Source organism: Xyrauchen texanus, chromosome 15 (genome assembly GCF_025860055.1).
Source record: "Xyrauchen texanus isolate HMW12.3.18 chromosome 15, RBS_HiC_50CHRs, whole genome shotgun sequence".
In the NCBI taxonomy this organism is placed as follows: Eukaryota; Metazoa; Chordata; class Actinopteri; order Cypriniformes; family Catostomidae; genus Xyrauchen; species Xyrauchen texanus.
Window position 1 is genome coordinate 17,290,749 of NC_068290.1, and position 20,893 is coordinate 17,311,641.

The 20,893-nt window shown below is 39.5% G+C and overlaps 1 long non-coding RNA gene across 1 annotated transcript; it reads left to right on the forward strand.

Moving 5' to 3' along the window:
• Window positions 1-784: 784 nt before the first annotated feature.
• On the forward strand, window positions 785-20,480 carry LOC127655643 (uncharacterized). The gene is made up of 3 exons (XR_007972060.1): window positions 785-836; window positions 19,582-19,719; window positions 20,395-20,480. It is a non-coding gene; the product is annotated as an uncharacterized LOC127655643 (long non-coding RNA).
• The last annotated feature ends 413 nt before the right edge of the window (window positions 20,481-20,893 follow it).

Sequence of the window (20,893 nt, forward strand, 5' to 3'; positions counted from 1 at the left end):
AAATCCACCATTCCGCCATCTGAGAGACTGGTGTATTGATTTCTGTGTAGACATTCAGTGCAAACCTCTGCCCTCTGATCTCTTTGATAAAACCTTTCATCCATAACGGCAACCGTGTGGGTTAACTGTCTGAGACGTGAAGTGTGGAACAAGCAGTTTCTTTCTGTGATACAATTGTCTTCACTATGCCCACTCAGATTACAGTCATTCCATCATTATCTATCTCAGTTTAGTTTTTGTGTTCCAGCACCCTCGGTGTGACCTGTAATTTCCAATCACAAGAGACATCTTTCACTGTTTCAGATACCACAGGTGATATTCTGACAAAGCTGAAATTTTACTGAAAATGACTGTCACCAATGGCTGTCTTAAGGTACTTTTATGCTATTGACAATGATAGCACATTTAAATAACACACATCATTCTGAGCAAATTTGGATACAATCCATTATCTCGCATCTTAAACAGTATATAGATTTCAAGGAGGCGTTTAGAAGTACGTTTAAATATGAGGACGCTGAGTAAAACCTTTACTAATTTTACATTAATATGTGTTATAATAAACGACTTTATGCCTCATTCTATTAGTAGAATTCACACTATATCAGTAAAAGATGCTATTTAAACCACTCAATGATGATTTTAAGTAGGGGAGACCGGGTATAGTTGTAACATGGGGAGAGTTGAAACGCCACCAGTTCAACCAATCAAGGATAAGTTAAAAGTCATATGATCATTTCAGTGTTTTTACGCTTCCTCTCTGATCCCACACAGTGGTGCTCAAGGCTTGAAACAGGCGCATGCTGATTTTATTGAGGAAAAAAAAGGATTTTGAGGTAAGAAAGTAAATCTTTTGACCAAGACTATATTTTGTTTACAACAAATACTATTACAGATAAAATCATATGACTTATATTAGATTAAATTCTAGTTTCTCTGGCAAATTGTGATACATTTTCCCCTGCTAATTTTAAACCACTGTGCTAATACAGCTAGCTAAACAATGGCTGACAGGGGTGGGGTGGGTTGTAACACATCTTTACAAACAACCAACATCTTACTTTCAACTAAGAAATATTTCTTATTTTTACAGAATGCCTAGGCAGTGGAAAAGAAAGACAGGGAGAGATGTGCCTGCCAATGTTTTTAAAAAAGCATCTTATGAGGTCACAAAAAAGAGGTCAAAATCAAAGATTATATTTAAAATACAGTGTCCTGAAAAAGGGACGTTTCTTTTTGCTGAGTTTATATGCAGGGTTGGGAGGTTTAGTTTTGAAATGTATTCCAATACAGATTACAGAATACATGATGTAAAATTTTATTTGTAATGTATTTCATTAGATTACTTAAAGCCAGTAACATATATACTTTGGATTACTTCTTCAGCACTGGTAGATTTTTTTTCACTTGTTTTGACTATACAAACTATGCCAGTACAGTAAGACAAAGTTAAAAATGTTAAATGTTAAAAATACATTCACTGAAATACCTAAATATCTTATGCAATGTTGTTTCTAAAACAAGATAAATCAAATTGATCTTGTTTTAAGGATTTTTATATATATTTTTACAGAAAAACAATAAAAAAATTATCAAGAATAAAAATGTTCCCTTATATCAAAGGTCTTACTAGAAAATAAGAAATGATGATCCAGTGTGAACTTTCTTGATAAAAAATATGATTGTGCCTAGTAACATGTGCATGTAAAATGGCTAGAAAGAGCATTTTAGCTAAGCATATCTGACAATTTACACAACACGTATTTCTATTTCTTCTGCTCCAAATTACTTCAAACTTACTTCTCTGTCTGCTCGTATGAACACATCATAAGAAAGTAAATTTTTGTGTGCAATATGAACTAGTTGATGACATGAAGTGAGTAGGCATCACTCAGTGTTTACATTCAACAGCACTATGTGATCATTTGTATTACTACTACACTTCTAAAGCTAGGAAATAGCTTTAAAAGGCTTTAAACTAACAACTTCAGCATTAAGTCTCATCACAGCTGAGAGACACAACAGACTGATTAATTACACAAACTCAAGGCGCTTACCTTTTACTGGAGTTTCCACATTGGTGAGAAAATACTGTTCAATATATTAGTATATATTTCAGCAATATTACATGAGCAAGAGTGTGATATGGCCCTATATCAGCACTGCTGGCCGAGTGCCTACAGTGTATACAGTATATATAATTATTGGCTGACTGTACATTTTTCACACTTACTACAATTATTTATTACTAGTTGAAATAAGCAGCATTATTTTGTTACATGAGTAGAAATAATGCTTGGAGTGATAGGAGAGTTTAGCACAGTGTAGGAGATTGGTTGCCACAGGGACAATGGTCTAATATACAGTTTAGCGGCCATTAAGCAAAAAATATTTTAACAGAATGCCGAAACTGACCGATCAATATCAAGTATTCCATAGAGCCTTGTAATAGATGCTTGTACATTTTAATATGGTAAATCAGACTGTATTATTAAGCTAGAATCCAAGCCTCCTCTTCAGTTGTACTTGATGCTTAGCAGATACTTTGTTTCTTTGAAAAGAGTGATCAACACTCCTCTCTCTATGTGCCGTATGCCTTGCTCCTGGAAGGCAAAAAGCACTTTGGTAAGATATGCAGCTCATCTTAGCAGGGAGAGAACTCATTTACACTGTACAGTCTGAGCTTGTTTCACTTTATTAGGACACAGCCAAGTTATCAAAGAGGCTAGAGAGTATGGTCAGGCTAGCAGAATGTTCTGTGAAAGAGCTTTCTGTAGTAGAAAAACAATTCACCCTTAAACCCTTATCACCCCTGTAATAGAGGGAACCAGATTTTTTCATTACATCAAAACAAGAGAGCTCGCATTATTACAGTTATAGGAACAATGCATCACTGCTGTCAGCACTACCAGGCAAAGATGAGTGCTTTTAAAATCAAAAAGTGCAGAAAACCACAGTAATGCACATTGTTTATTGTTAATTTCTGTTTAATATTATTAGTGGTGCTGGCTTAAGCAAGGTGTCACTTTTACTGCAGAGCACAAAAGTGCCCGTGCACTTTGTTAGCCATTCATTTCTTCAATAGGGATTTGATAAAATCCTTCATAAAAGAGTTCTAAGCCATGGAACAAACCAACTAGTTCCGAGGTGAATCCCAATATTAACATATACATATTTTAATGTAAAAGTCATCATCAAGAATTGAATTTTTTTTTTTATCCCAAACCATATTCTTCGTCTTTCTTACAAAACTTTCGCACGCAAGTCATCTCACACCATTGGTGCTATGGAAATCATGCAGCTTAGTTTGGAGAGGTGTTTGCTATGACTTTTCTAAGAGTTCAGACTTCCGAGTCTGAATTTTGCCTGGTGGAAGAAAAAATCTGAATGTCATAGAGAGTTGCAGGTGGGCTCTTTTGACTAGGGCGAACAAGCAGCTATTCAGCAATGCTCCTAGCAACCATAAAATGTTTCGAGTTTTCCTTATTGTTACTTTTATAAAATGCTTCTACTTTTAAGTATTTTTTCTTAGAAAATGTTTACATTCAACAGACTATATGTTCAAAGTGCAGTTTCAAATTGTGAATGTATCTATTTTAACTAGTTAAATCCAGGGGTGGAAAGAATACTGAAAAATCATACTCAAGTAGAAGTACTGATACTTCTCAAAATATTTAGTGTGAGTAGAGTAAAAGAAGCTGTCCAAAAAACTACTCAAGTAAGAGTAAAAGAGTAGTTCATTTAAAAGTACTCATGAGTAGTGAGTATTGAGCACTGAGCTGCAAAACCTATGCCCCATTATAATGAACACTGTATGCCAACTTTTAAAATACATCACTTATCTACGATAACCACTACATTAATCTGATTTCAAAAAATAAAAGGGAGACATGATAACAGAAATTAAAAGATTAAAAAATTATAATTACTGATCACAATTTTAAATCATAATGTATGAAACAATTATATTAAAATCAGTTTATGTGTAGGATCTAAATTTCCCTTAATACTGACAGAGCGTTATTGTTGTGAATATCTCAGCTTTTTTGGTCCATACAATGAAAGAAAATTGGTGTTAAAATATCGAAGCTCCACATAAATTAGCATAAAAGTAGTCTAAACCATGTGCCTCCAATAATTTAATCCATGTTTTCTGTAGAAATATGATAGATGTGTTGAGAAACAGATCAATATTTATTTCCTTTTTTACTAATTCTCCTCCCTGCTCAGTCAATCTCCACTTTAACATTCACGTTCTTTTTGTGTTTTTGGTGATTCTTTGGTGATTTGTCATGCATATCGCCACCTACTGGGCAGAGAGAAGAATTTCTAGCAAAAATTGACTTAAATATTGATCTGTTTCTCACCCACACATGTCATATAAATTTTTAAGTCATGGATTAAACCACTGGAATTGTATGTATTACTTTTATGCTGGATGTAAAATAGCTCAAGGATGGGCAAGGAGGAGGCGAGAACCGGCTTGTCAATATAAATGATAATTTAATGAAAACTTAAACCAAAACACATAAACAAACACACACGACGGACATGCCCATAATTCTCTCTCTCGAACCATTGTCACCGGCCGCTTTTATCCCTCGGCGCCTCATCAGGCCGATTGGGGACCGGGCGCTGCGATATTCTGATCGGCTGCGCCCTCCGCTCCACACTCCTCCCGGCGTTATCTCAGGCCGGGTGCCACCGCATGACGTACACCCCCTATCCCTGGGGCGGGTGTATCTTGCGCCCCGCGTGGTCATCCCCGCCTTCCTCACCCTGGGAGGAGAGGAGGGAGAAAAAAACAAACAAACAACAAAATAGGCGAGGGAAAAGGCCAACACGGTGCGAAAGGGAGAGAGAGAGGAGAGAGAAAAGCTCACTCACCGGTTCTCCGATGTACCGTCGCGTGGTCCTCGAACACTCCTCAACACTCAGGCGGACGACAGCCGCTCCAACCCCGGGCAAACCGGTGACACCTTCGACCCCCAGCGGGCAGAACGCCTCCGCTTTTCTGGCGGCAAATGGGGACACTCCTCCGCCCCTGGCAGCGGCTCTACCGCCCGGGCAGTCGGAGAGATTATTCCTCCTCCCTCACGGACGGCGGTCTCCCTCGACCCCTCCGCGTCTCGGGGACGGCAGGGCACTCCTCCGCCCGCAGCGGCTCCTCGCTCCAGGCAGTCGGGTTATCCAGTCCCCATTTGCCCCGCTGGACGACGGCCGCTCCTCGCATCCGGCGGTCGGGCTACTCCGTCACCCGGAAGATGGCAGCGGCGCCCCCAGGTTGGACGGCAGTGTCGAGGACTCTGCGACGGGCATCCCTCCTCCTTCCCGGTTTCGCACCAATGTAAAATAGCTCAAGGATGGGCAAGGAGGAGGCGAGAACCGGCTTGTCAATATAAATGATAATTTAATGAAAACTTAAACCAAAACACATAAACAAACACACACGACGGACATGCCCATAATTCTCTCTCTCGAACCATCGCCACCGCCGCCTTTATCCCTCGCACGCCTCATCAGGCCGATTGGGGACCGGGCGCGCGATATTCTGATCGGCCGCGCCCCCCCTCCGCTCCACACTGGATTTATGTGATTTTTGGAATGTAAACATTTTGGCACCCATTCACTTACATTGAATGGACCTACAGAGCTGAAATATTTTTCTAAAAATCTTAATTTGTGTTCTGAAGAAATAAAGTCATAGACAGATGGCATGAGGGTGAGTAAATGATAAGAGAATTTTAATTTTTGTGTGAATTATTTCTTTAAGTAGCACACGGGGGGCCAAATTGTTCTCCTTTTGAGATACAATGCCCCGCATTGATTTAGTTCTTAAGTTTGCAACTGGTGCAATATTCTGCTAAAGTATTGCTCTGCAAATGTTGATACTTTTCTATCTTTATAAAGGCATAATTATAAATTATTTTATAGTTTCTACTTTCCTGGTAATTTATTATACCAGTTAACACACTCTTTACATCAGGGGTTGGTATTATTAAAAAACGAAAAATATTTTTAGAAAATATTATTATTAAAAATGTCATTGTTTTATTCTATTACATTAATACTTTTAAAGCTACTCAAGTTATTCAGCCAAAAGTAGTGAATGGTTTTCTCATTTCCTTGTTATTGTTGTTTGATTAAAATCCTTTATATGACATAGCCTACTAGACAGTGCTCAATTCAGTTACATGTACACTTCAAGTCATACATTTTGATGCAAATACACTTTTGTCCCACTGTTTAAATTAACTTTAGACATAAACAACTGCGTTTACATTAAATCCTCATCAAGAATTATAAAGTGTATTTTATCATATTGGCGCATTAGTGCTCAAACATGAGACACCTGTCAATCAAACAATATGCAGCAACAGATGTCAGGAAATAAAAATTCCATCTTTTATATTTCATCTGGATCAACCAACCAGTGTTGCTCATGCTATCGCGATTGTTTGATCGAGGACATCTCTCTTTTATCCGATAAACATCTAGATAATTTTATTGCCCAGCCCTATTGATAACATTGCATTAATCTCTCACAGCAGCCCAATAATCTCAGTGATAGATAGTTAAATTACAGGCTACGTTATAGACACAGAATCTAGTACTATGAAATATGAAAATTACCTCGATATGTTAACCAGGATTAATGCTGATATCTGGCTTGAGCAAATTAAACTCACATGATACAATCAAGCAATTGGCCTTTTTCACAGCAAAAAGCCCTTCCAGGTGCGGCCGAGATTTTCAGCTTTAAACAATGTTTGAGGTATCCTCCACATCCATAACAAATGGCACCAGATCTGCAGCTGCCGTTCAAGTTTTTTATGTGTGATTTAATTGGATGGGGGTCACGAGATTCTCCCTAACCAATCATGTTTATAGATACAAATTAAAATCAGGACAGGGAAGTAGCGAACACAGATGGTGGGAAAATAGCGCAGTAAAAGTACATTTACAGCACTTAAAATATACTCAGGTAAAAGTATACAATTGGTAAACTACATAAAAATTACTTCAAATGTTACTTCACACCCCTGGTTAAATCTCTTCAATTATCAACATGTTATTATGGCAACCATATCCTATTATGTTGTTGCATATAGAATATGGATTATCTTTGGTAATTTCATAATATATCAGTGACAACCTTGTGATTGGTTTTGGATCAAAAGTATTCACTAAAACAATTACCTTGAGCTCTCTGTATTATCAGCTATCCTGTGTATGAAATAACAGAGCGCATATATTACAAAAAAAAACTCAGATCTGGCTGGTTGCGTTCCTGTTATCTGAACACTTGCATCTCTGATACTTAGAAACCTACCACTGCAGCATATTCTAAGATCTGTCACTAATGCAGCAGGAACACACTTTCAGCTAATTAAAATCTGGAGATTGCACATTGTCAGGCACCCAAACCAGTACAGAGATGGAAGAGAGGACATTTCTAGAACAGAAAGAGAGAACGCCCATAAAGAGAGGAGTTTTGCTGGAAATGCAAACTTCTACAAAAGATATATTTTTTTAAATATTTATGACTGTGGCAGGGAGGAGGGCAGGGCCAGATCATGATGCTGCACACCCGGCCCCTAATTAGGCTAATCAAGCCCTTGAGAGGGATAACGGAGAACGTAGGCGGCAGTTCGAAAGAGAGAGAGTTAGCTGCCCTGCATGTGTAGTGTAACAAAGTTCAATGGAAAGGAGGTGAGAACCGGCTTGACAATATAAATAATCTTTTAATAAAACTAAAAGACACAAACATAAACACACTCCCTCCTCCCTGCCACAATGACAATATTACAATATCAAATTGACTCGATCAAACAGTCTAATTTATTAGACTTACGGAGAAGGCCTACAGCTTTAGTACTTCATTCAGCTTAGTGAACCAATAGTCATTGAAGTGTTTGAAACAGAAAGTTTGGGCTATTTTTTTAAATTGTCAATACTCTTAGGTTAAGTCATAGCTATAAACCATGACTTGATACTTGCTAGTCAGTTGGTTGAGCTATTGATGAAAGGACATTGCCATTCTAGAGAGCATTTGATTGGACAAGTGCAAATGTGTCATTAATATTTTTTGTCCTTTTTCCCGGAAGAGAAAGGCTTCAAATTTGAAATGTGGATATCTGCTACAGGTTGAATTTGTCACCTTTTAGGATTAAACTAGCATAGACAGGGTTGTGAGGGTTACTTTTTAAATGTTTTTCACTACAGATTACAGAATACATGCTTTAAAGTGTAATTTGTAATGTATTCCGTTAGATTAATCAAGGTCAGTAACGTATTCTAAATACTTTGGATTACTTCTTCAGCACTGGAAGATTTTTTCACTTGTTTTGACTATAAAAACTCGACCAGTACAGTCAACATGTGGCAATATGACACACAGGCTCACCAGCCTCACATGGAAGGGGTGTGGTGGTAGGTCGTTCCTCAAAGGGAAGGAGCTCTACAAACACAGCGGCCGGGAGCAGAGAGGATTCTGCCCAAGGGAGACACAGGTCTGCCGACAGGGAGACCATACAGAGGAAAATACAACACAGGGGGTTACCTGAGTAATCAGCACCTGTGGAGCACCTATCCCAGTACACGGCATATTAGTACCCGTAGTGGGTCTAGCTGCAAACTCCTCCACCGAATTCATGAGCCACAGGGCTAGAGAGGAAGGACATCCAGGGTCCATGACGTTGTGAAATCGACTGGGGGTAAAAGCGCATGCTATCACCTCAGGGGAGGGGAAGGGAGCTATACGCAAGCGATACACCCAGCCAGTTCCGTATTACCAAACTTTACATGTTCGTTCCTGACAAGACCTTCTTCGCCCGGAGGGCAAGCGTGGTCGCCGAGCACAGCTCCTGCAGCATATCGGGATCAGGACTACCCACATGTAGTTCTTTTAGTGCCTTGGCCTGGTGTACCTGCAGGAGGGCCATGTCCAGCGGCATTGTAGGCTTTGGTTACCAGAGACGACGTAGTGCTACAGGCTCTGGAGGGGAGTGCCCAGTCAATCCACCTAAAGGACCTTTGTGTACCCGTGGACCACCCCGCCGTCGAGGGTAGTGAGAGCGGATGAACCCAGAAGTCTCTTTCAGGCAGCGACAGGGTGCCCTCCACGACCTTGTCAGTTCGTTGTGCACCTCCGGGAAGAAAGAAACCGGGGCGGGGTGAACCTAGGAACCAATCATCAATCGGCGAGTGCTCAGAGGAGGGTGGAGTGTTCCCGTCCAACCCAATACTCGCGAAGGCACGGGCAAGCATGGCGGTCAGCTCTGCATCAGCCTCAGACTAGGCGGGCAGACCCGAAGGTGGCAGCCTAGTAGAGTCCTCAGTGTCCGACTTCGCCAGTACACTGTCTGATGCAGCGATCGAAGACTCGTCCTGAAAGAGAAAGAGACGCTGGCCATGAGGCGGGCTGGTCTCAATTTGGAATCGGACAGGAGCAAAAGAGCATGCTGGGGAAAGGGAGGTCCGCTGGGAATTACTTGGCGAGACCGCATCCATTGAACTCCCCAAACTGCCTCCAGCGCTCATACCCATGGGTAGAAGTCGCAACGCGTGGCTGTTAGAGTGGCTTTCCCACTTCAGAAGAAGGAAAGCTGTGACCGTAACATTGCCATGGATACATTATTGCAATGAGAACATGAACCTTCCATAAACACTGCCTCAGTGTGATCACTACCCAGACACGTGAGGGAGTGCCCGTGACTGTTGGAGATGGAGAGATTACGACCGCATCCAGGAATCACGCAAAGACGGAAAGGCATCTATATAAAGATGCGTCTTTAAAAAGACATTCAATGTCAATGTTTGTGCTATAATAGAGAAAATACACTCTTTAGCAGGAATATACACTCTTTTAGCACTGTCGAAGCACCCTGGGGTGAAATCTGCACTCGTTGTGCAGAAGGAGAGAAAGAAGCAGACGCTGGAAATGCGTCTGCTTCTTAAGAGGTGAATTGAACAGCAGTAGTATTCAGCTTGCTGATAGTACAACCACTCTGCTCTGAAGAAAAAATCTAAATGAGAGTGGGCATTCCTTCTTCTTTATATCCGTATGTAAGGGGGAGTGCTATGCAAATTGCACTCGCCAATTCTCATTGGGGCGGCTGTGGCTCAGGTGGTATAGCGGGTTGTCCACTAATTGCAGTGTTGGTGGTTTGATTCCCGGCCCACACAACTCCACATGCTGAAGTGTCCTTTGGCAAGATACTGAACCCCAAGTTGCTCCCAATGGCAGACTAGTGCATTGCATGGCAGCTCTGCCATCAATGGTGTGTGTATGTGTGTGTGAATGGGGGAATGAGATGCAGTGTAAAGCGCTTTTGAATACCGCTAAGGTTAAAAAGCCGCTATATAAGTGCAAACCATTTAATATTTATATTTTCCATTGGTATTTTCTCAAAAGAATAGTGGTGTTCGGGGCTCTCAAGAGCGACCCCTAGTGTCCCTACATTGACACAATATTGAGTGAGTGACAGAAGGGGAACTACAGTTTTAATTTCATGAGTTCCTCAAATATGTTCTTTCCCATTCAAGATGCTCAGACAAACTAATTATTGTTTGTATACTGGATCTTATATCGCTAACTATAGAGATAGTTCCAGTCCAGGTAGTATGTTCCCAATACATGGAATCTTTGGCAGAAGAGGAAATGGTTTCTGAGAGACTTTTTCCTCTCAACATCAAAGTCTTCTGCAAAAGTGTTTGAACTGCACTTGGAAGTTATCACATCTCTGCTGTCAAGCATACTGTGATGGACCACTGCTTCCATCTGGCTTAGATGTGTTGAATTAAAATAATTTTCTTCAGCATTATTTTGATAAACTTCAATGGGCAAAATTGTTTTGTTTTTACCCGCAATCTGTTCCTTCCAAACAACAGCAGGTTCTGTAATACTTGGACAATATTCACTGAATGAGGCTGTTAATATTTACATTATGATGTAAGACATTAAGAAGACACACTTGCTGATCATTACAGCAAAATTAGAAAATGTTATTTTTTCTCTGTCTAATGGATCAGCCACTTCTAACAGAAGGCGCTTCTATGGGTGATATTAAAAACCCCATTAAATCTGAATTAGACTTTTGTGGCTTTCAGTTATAGTGCGTAAAAAGCTTTGTGGCCATGTGTATACAATTGTACTCCTAACCACTGTCTTTCTCTTCAGGGAGAATAGACCAAAATTATTGATGACTTATCTTGCACTGCATAGATTTTTGTCCAATCAAATGCTTTCAAGAATGAGAATGTCCTTTTTCCTATACCTCTGCAGCCAACAAGCAAATAATAAGTCATGGTTAATGGCTGTGATGTAAACAAAAGCCTTTTGGCTGTTTAAAAAATAAAAGTCCTGCCCAACCATCCTGTTTCAACAGGTAGTTAAGAAAACTGTGCTCAAGCCATTTCATGGGGTCTTAAAAGGGATAGTTTTACTATAAATTCCATTTTCACTTCCACATTCTTATTTTTGGTTTTGGTTATTTGCATTCTTTGTGCATATCACCACCTACTGTGCAGGGAGGAGAATATTTAGTAAAAAAGGGCTTAAATATTAATCATCTTTTTTTCATCCACATCTATCATATCGCTTCTAAAGATATGGATTTAACCATTGGAGTCGATTGAATCACTTTAATTTTGCCTTTATGTGCTTTTTGGACCTTCAAAGTTCTGGCCACAATTCTCTTGCATTGTATTGTAATATTCTTCTAAAAACCTTTTTTGTGTTCAGCAGAATAAAGCAAGTCATTCACATCTGGAACGGCATAATGGTAAATGATGAGAGAATTTACATTTTTGGGTGAACTATCCCTTTAAGGCCAGTGTCTCTGCATAGAGTATGTATCTAATTTAGTCAGAAGGGGCTGAAAGAGGGTCTGTTAAGAGGCTGGGTGTCCTTTTACTCACCCTCTGAGAGACACTTAACAGATTAGTCTTTGCTGAATTTCATCCTAACTGTGTGTTTTTCACATGTTACTTATAGTGCAGGGTCGCAGGATAAGATGGGACATGGAGGTGTGGAAGGGGAATAAGTCTTTCTTTGACAGCTCAGTTTCCCCCAGTGACTGAAAGACTGGTGGAACGAGGTTCAAATTTGATCCTCACTCAGAAACCAGCAGTGGAAGGAAGCATACTGAAGTTGAGAAGCCTTGAAGTTCATGCACTCCCAAGGCCTGATATAAGCAGACTTCTCAAGGAACTGATTCTGGCTCATTATCTATACAAGAGTTAGTTAATACACTCGCTCTTGCAGTTCTGTTCACAATTATTATATTCTATTGACATTATGTCTATGTTCTTATATTATTTAATCTAGCTAACATTTTGTCTTTATAATATTATGTTTACTTTTTTCCCTCACAGTGTAAAAAAAGAGGTTTAGGTATACATAAAAATTTTAAGCTGCCTATACATTTTAGGACAGGGTTGGTGGCATGCAAGACTTTCATCATATTTGAGGGTCCTTGGCATTAAAAAGTTTGAAAACCCCTAGTCTAAATTAAATAAACTAAACGGACGGATGATATTAGATAAAAAAATTCATTTGGAATACGTTTTCCATGCATTTGTGTCAGCCTACATCTGGGTGTCTGTATTACAGCAAAATAAAAAAAATTATGTAACTTCAATGAAAACGTATTAAGTAAACTTCAATTTTCATCATTTAAATTGATTGCACAAAATTAAAGTTGTAATACATCTTTCAACTAATTTTAATTAACCAAATTGGGCAGAAATCTTTTTTGGATTCTCAATTTAAAAACAGATACCACAGTAGTTGTATAGATTGGACCTTATTTTTTTATAAGAACTGACAGAAACACCTCATTGTCATGCAAGAACACCAAAGCATATTTGTATACAATGAAATATGTTTAATTATGTTGCCTGTACCACTGCAGATTCAATTATAGAGTATTAAACCTCCTGTGGCCTGTACTAAAAATTAATGTGGAAGAGGTCAGAGTTACACTGCGACAAGGCCGCAAAATGTATTACCCAACAAATGGACAAGATCACCTTCATGGCACTGTGCACATTACTATGGCATGCAAAGCATTACCTGCTCATGGGTGACAACAGCATAAAGAATTTTCTCAGGGAGGCATGGAAAACAACATTAAGTCAATATGCATACACGATCAACAAACACCTTTGGTAAGCTGTGAATGGAAATTAATGCAGTGGCAAAGAATTGCCTAATAAAGTTTTGTTATTTCATGTTGATGTTTATTTGATTTCTTTATTGTGCTTGTACATAGTTAACTTCCAAAGCATTTCAGTCCATATTGCAGGAACTTTCAGAAGCTCTGAGTCATGCTGAGGGCCACACATTATGACCTATTAATGTTCAGCGGCTATTTGTTCAGTAACTGTGCACAATTGGTGGGCAGATGAAATTATTCAGGAGGAGAATGAATATTATAGGGCATTTGTCTGGTGTATTAATTAATCATTTGTTCTCAACTCTGAATGCAGAGAGGGAGATTCAGTGACAGCGTTTATCATCTCTGTGGGACTCATGAGTTTCATATACCTCTACAGCCTCTTTTAGTGGCACCACAAAAGCTCTGTAATGCCTGTAAAATAAGTTCAATGTCACACATGGCTTATCTTTAATGGCATGAATAAAGCTGGTGGGTTAACCATCCACATCATTGAAAAGGTCACTCCTATAGGAAGGGCTGTGTGCCACACAGAGGCTAATGAAACTAATATTGAGGATGGGTTTAGATTTCATTATTTCATGGGTTATGGGCAGAGAACCACTGCTGGAGAGCTATTCTCAATAACATGAGGGTACATGCTTTTATTGTGACAAGCATTTCAGTAATAGACCTTTGTAATATATGTCATCTAAATCAGAATAAGTTACAGCAGGTCCTGGAAGGGAATGCAAAATATTTATGACTTGCTATATGAATTAGTAAAGGTAATTCACTTCAGTTGAAATTTGGCAGGCACATTTTCCTCATTAGATTATTATGAGAAGCTATTTAATCCTCATGAGACCAGACATTTTAACAAGCAAGTTGCATTTGATGTTGGACACCCACAATATACTCAAACAGCAAGGATAATCTGAACTAATCTGTTGCTGTGTGGCTCTTTTGGTCAGTGTCTTGAAGAGCCACCTTTTCCCATTTTTGTATTTTGGCACACGATTGTTACTAAATATTTCCCTAACTCAACATCCCCCAAAAGAGTTCGAACACAGAGAGGGAAATCACACCAGTTTCTGACACGAGAGGAGAAATTTTCTGGCTTTGAAGCGTTTTCCAGCACCTGACTATGCACCATCCTGTTGAGATGTGCCCAAAAATACACTTCTGCCAGCGTCCTGGCAGCATTGTAGCATATGTGGCACAGCTGGCCTGCAGAGCCCTCCTGCAGAGCTGCCGGCGCTCACATCATTGTCTTAAATACGAAACTGGCACACTCGACGGGCAGTCACCACATAATACCCCCTCTATCCACTCCGCCAACACAAACACACAGGGACAGGATGAAAACACAGAGCAGGGTGTTTTCTGCCACAGTGCGCACGAAGAGAGGTGTGGAACACTTTCACTCCCACACAAAGGTCACAGACTGCTTCAGTGTCCTTTGTTTGGATAGTTATCTCAGCAGGAATTAAAGGGAAATGGCCTGTCTGATTGGATCTTGAGCTGAAGCTAAAACTGCACTCTCTCTCTCTGTTTGAGATATTGAGAAAGATTATAACCTGTGAGGGTGTCAAACAGCCCAAAGTACAATGCACACTTCACCCCAGCAGCAGGTGAATTAATGCAGCCTTTGGAAGGTATATTCAGTTAAATTGGAATATACATGTAGTAGCCATTCTTTAATAAAATACCTGCAAACACTTCCTTTTTTTCATTGTACTTTTCAATACAATGACAGTGGATTGTGTCTTACTTTAAAGCTTAACAACGACCCAAACATGCAACTTGTGTATCATATTCCAAGTCTTCTGAAGGCATACAATAGGTTTTGGTGAAAAACAAAGCCATTATTCTGTGAAGATCTTGCTGACAATTAGGTTATGAGAGAAGAATGTTGAGTTGTTTTTAGCACTGATAAAGCAAGCCACTGTGAATGAGCTTCTCTCACAGTGCTCATGAACAGATGTCAAGATTTTAGCTGACAAAATAATTACATTTCTGGTAAATTATGACAGAATTTTCATTTTTAAATTATATTCACCCTTTGCCATATTGAAAGCACTACAACTACACATTAAATGATGTTTTCCTTGTGAATTTCCTTGTTTTTTGAAAATGTACGAATCAGATGATTGTAACACGCACCAAAAAAGTTGAGCAATTTCAGATTAATAACAATTTGACAAGTTGAAATAACAAGGCGATGTGAAACAGATGTTGTTAAACAGGTGAGGCAATCATGTCATAGTATACAGGGAGCCTCCAAAAACAGCCTAGTCCTTCAAGAGCAAGAACTTGTCAATTTGCAACAGAGGCTTCAGCAAATAATCCAGCACTTTGAGAACAATGTTCCCCGAAGACAAATTGGAAGGATTTTGGGCATTTCACCCTCACATTCACAATATATAGTCAGGTCCATAAATATTGGGACATTGACACAATTCTAATCTTTTTGGCTCTATACACCACCACAATGGATTTTAAATGAAACAAACAAGATGTACTTTAACTGCACACTTTCAGCTTTAATTTGAGGGTATTTACAGCCAAATCAGGTGAACGGTGTAGGAATTACAACAGTTTGTATATGTGCCTCCCACTTTTTAAGGGACCAAAAGTAATGGGACAATTGGCTGCTCAGCTGTTCCATAGCCAGGTGTGTGTTATTCCCTCATTATCCCATTTACAAGGAGCAGATAAAAGGTCCAGAGTTAATTTCAAGTGTGCTATTTGCATTTGGAATCTGTTGCTGTCAACTCTCAATATGAGATCCAAAGAGCTGTCACTATCAGTGAAGCAAGCCATCATTAGGCTGAAAAAGTCAAAACAAACCCATCAGAGAGATAGCAAAAACATTAGGTGTGGCCAAATCAACTGTTTGGAACATTCTTAAAAAGAGAGAACGCACCGGTCAGCTCAGCAACACCAAAAGACCCGGAAGACCACGGAAAACAACTGTGGTGGATGACCAAAGAATTCTTTCCCTGGTGAAGAAAACACCCTTCACAACAGTTGACCAGATCAAGAACACTCTCCAGGAGGTAGGTGTATGTGTGTCAAAGTCAACAATCAAGAGATGACTTCACCAGAGTAAATACAGAGGGTTCACCACAAGATGTAAACCATTGGTGAGCCTCAAAAACAGGAAGGCCAGATTAGAGTTTGCCAAACAACATCTAAAAAAGCCTTCACAGTTCTGGAACAACATCCTATGGACAGATGAGACAAAGATCAACTTGTACCAGAGTGATGGGAAGAGAAGAGTATGGAGAAGGAAAGGAACTGCTCATGATCCAAAGCATACCACCTCATCAGTGAAGCATGGTGGTGGTAGTGTCATGGTGTGGGCATGTATGGCTGCCAGTGGAACTGGTTCTCTTGTGTTTATTGATGATGTGACTGCTGACAAAAGCAGCAGGATGAATTCTGAAGTGTTTCGGGCAATATTATCTGCTCATATTCAGCCAAATGCTTCAGAACTCATTGGACGGCACTTCACAGTACAGATGGACAATGACCCGAAGCATACTGCGAAAGCAACCAAAGAGTTTTTAAGGGAAAGAAGTGGAATGTTATGCAATGGCCAAGTCAATCACCTGACCTGAATCCGATTGAGCATGCATTTCACTTGCTGAAGACAAAACTGAAGGGAAAATGCCCCAAGAAGAAGCAGGAACTGAAGACAGTTGCAGCAGAGGCCTGGCAGAGCATCACCAGGGATGAAACCCAGCGTCTGGTGATGTCTATGCGTTCTAGACTTCAGGCTGTAATTGACTGCAAAGGATTTGCAACCAAGTATTAAAAAGTGAAAGTTTGATTTATGATTGTTAATCTGTCCCATTACTTTTGGTCCCTTAAAAAGTGGGAGGCACATATACAAACTGTTGTCATTCCTACACCGTTCACCTGATTTGGATGTAAATACCCTCAAATTAAAGCTGAAAGTCTGCAGTTAAAGCACATCTTGTTTGTTTCATTTCAAATTCATTGTGGTGGTGTATAGAGCCAAAAAGATTATAATTGTGTCGATGTGCCAATATTTATGGACCTGACTGTAGTTAAAAGATTCAAGGAATTTGGTCAAATCTTTAATCTTTCATCTGTAATGGATATCATGAACATGGGCTTGGGATAACTTTAGTAAACCTTTGTTAGTCAACACCACTCACCAGATTCAAGTTAAGACTTTATTAGGCAAAGCAGAAGCCCTACATCAACACTGTTCAGAACCACTGCCTACTTCTTAGATGGAAAGTAAAACAGTGGAACTGTGTTTATTGGTTCAAAGAGTCCACATTTCAAACGTTTTTGAAAAACAAAGCCGTCGTGTTAGCCAGGCCAAAGAGGAAATGGGCCATCCAAGCTATTACAGTATTAGCATCAGGTTCAAAAGCCAGTGTCTCTATGGGCCAGGGGTACGTCAGTGCCCATGGCATGGGTAACTCGCACATCTATGAGAACACCTTGAATGCAGACAGATATGTAAACATTTTGGAGCAACATATACTGCCATCCAGCACCGTTATTTCCAGAAAAGTCCCTGCATTTTCCAGCAGGACAACTACAAACCACATACTGCCCGGATTTCAAGTGCATGGCTGTGTAAGCAGAGAGTGTGGTTTCTAGAATGGCCTGCTTGCAGTCCTGACCTGTCTCCAATTGAGAATGTGTGGTACATTATGAAGCACACCATATGGCAATGAAGACCCCGTACAATTGTGCAGCTAAAGACCTGCATAATTGATGATTGGGGGAAATTCCACTTTCTAAACTTAACAAACTTAATAAGTGTTATTACAAGAAATGGTGATGTTTCACAGTGGTAAACACTTGACTGTCCCAACTTTTTTGGAGTGTGTTGCAATCATCTGATTAGAAATGATTGTACATTTTCAAAAAACGAGGAAATTCACAAGGAAAATTTTTATATAACGTGTAGTTGTAGTGCTTTCAATATAGCAAAGGGTGAATATAATTTACAAATCACTAATTTTTGACTAAACATTTTTGGAATTGGGGTTGTACAACACCACAAATAAAGTCAACAAGCAGCAAAACAATAATCCTAAAACCACAACCACATGCTGTAATTTATTCATATTGCAGTTAGGGATGGGCATTTTGAGTCATTTTGTAGTCGAGTACTCTAACAGATAAAAATAAATTATTAATCAATTACTTAAAATTTCGAGTTTAAGTTCAACCTTCAACAAATATAACAATAAAGTAAGCACTATGCATACAAATAAGCACTATGAATAAACAACAAGATTTAAATGAAAAAAAACAAAAAACATTTGCACTCACACATAGAAACATACATTCCAAGTCTTCTGAAGCTATACAATCACTTTAAATTATGCCTGAATTTTCTTTTTAGGTGAACGAATGGCACAATTTAGGTGAGAGATGCAGTTTCAATGTTGCCCACAGAAGGCAAAGGCACAAAGGAAAATCAAATTTCAATATTTGAGGAGTGTTTTTACTAATTGAATATTAAAAGCTGAGCGAGTACTCGATTAATCGATTACTTGTGCACATCCCAAATTGCAATGCAAGCTGAGAGCTTGCAAACCCTACACAAATGAAAAACACAAATCAGACACTGTTCTGTCAACTTTGTTAGGAGCTGAATATTGTTGTTCTAACATGTATTTTTATATTGATTCAAAGTAATTGACATTTCCTATTATGTGACTCAAAAAGCCCCATATGTTAGTGTATCGTGCAGGAGAGAGAGATCGTTGACGGACATGTCCGCTTTAATTTCGGCAGTCGGCCTTCAAACCTCAGAGGCTTGATTAGCCTGATACGGGACCGGGTGCATAGGATCACGACCCGGCCCCGCCCTCCGCCCTGCCACAGTTAGATGATATTTCAATGATATACTAAAATGTGATAAATGAGCTTGACTATGTTCTCATCTATTTCTCTCCCACAGTAACTTGTCAGTCATTCTGTTAGGCAGTGTATATCAGCATATCAGAGCTCAATGCGGATCAATAGGGGCTCACTGAAAAAAGTGCCAGATGACTAAAAATACCCTGCAGCACTTGGATTTGGCCACTGATGCCTTTCCATCACCTGACATTATGATTCACACTCAGCAGAGATACTGGGCTCCAATTACACACTTACAGCACTACAACACTTCTAAGGGAAGCATACTCACTGATAAGCTGCAGCACAGTGTAATATTTGTTACTTGCAAATCAACAATACCCCGTAAATTAATTTCAGGAAAAATGCTCTGTATAATAGTAGAGCACAGGCGCATCCTTTATGGCTGAAACAGCCTGTACTCTACAGAGATTTGTAACTCTAGAATAATAAGAGCAAGAAGAATGGAATGTCTGTCTGATCTTACAGTGTAATACATTATTTTCCACTTTTTCGCCAGGGCCGCAGGATGCGTGCAGGAATCAGAGAAGGGGAAGGCAAGGGGTGGATCTTCTTAAAATAACAAAGTTATGAAAGTCTAATTCAAAGAGCCTGTTCTTCACATCAAGCTAATCTGCGACTCCTGCATAAGGAGAGGGTGAGTATGGAGGAGCCTTGTTCAGATGAAGATTGACAAGTGATGGCCAAGAAAAATTATCAAAGGCCTCAACTGATGAGGCACAAGCAGCCTTTGTGTTATTGTGTCTAGATGGGAAAACTGCTGCCTAAGCATGCTATAGCAAGGACATCAGGATTAAAATGCATTATGTTACAGATTATGTGGTAAAGCATTATAGCCAAAATTCTCTCAAAGATCAGGCAGACATGTTATTACATAAACTCTTACATTCAGACCCCAAGGCAATTGTGATAGCTCAAAAAATATGCATAACGTAGGTTGATACTTCGTGGCTTTCCATAATCTAATGAAAACTGATTATAAACAAAATTTCAATGGAACATCCATACTTATTTATATGACTCATTTTGGGGGTTATATTCTCAGAGACCCTAGCATGACTACTTGCTTGACTTTGTGATACAACAGAAGGTTAAAGTTTAAATGTATCTGTCTAATGGGTTTTGATTGGTTACGATAAACATTAAAATGATCAGAAGGAAAAACAAGGTCAATTTAGATTATTATTTTTGTAACATTTATTTCACAGGTCTTTGGGACCCAAAAAACAGTAACGACAATCTTCACTGAACATGAGGATTAAATAAATATTTTATATTTCTTCTATATTCCTTTTGTTGTTGTCTGTTGCAGGGCGAATGGCGAGGCCGTGTCGTGATTCTGCACGACAATTAGGCTGATGAAGCCCGAGAGGGATAAAGGCAACCAGCTGTCCGATACCTGTGTGTGTATTTTGTCTTTCTGGTTATGTTTATCATTAAAATATCATTTATATTGTCAAGCCGGTTCTTGCCCCTGTCATAAAAAACAAAAGTGTAATTTACCACCACAGATTTCAACAAAACTAAAACTATAGATTCAGTCACAAGTGTTAAAGCACATTTATGACTTCACACCAGCTTCCAGTTTAGGGTTGCCACCCATCCTGTAAAATACAGGATCGTCCCTTATTTAAAGATAAAAGTCAGAGCAGACTTTTTCGGCAGCTGGGCAGCAGTCAGACTGGGCAACAGCTGCCATGGTTAGGAGTGCTGGCAGCAGCAATGGAACATCCTCCATGGCTGGAAGCACTAGCAGCGACTGAGGAACGGCCTCTGTGGCCGGGAACAATGGCCGTGACTGGGGAACAGCC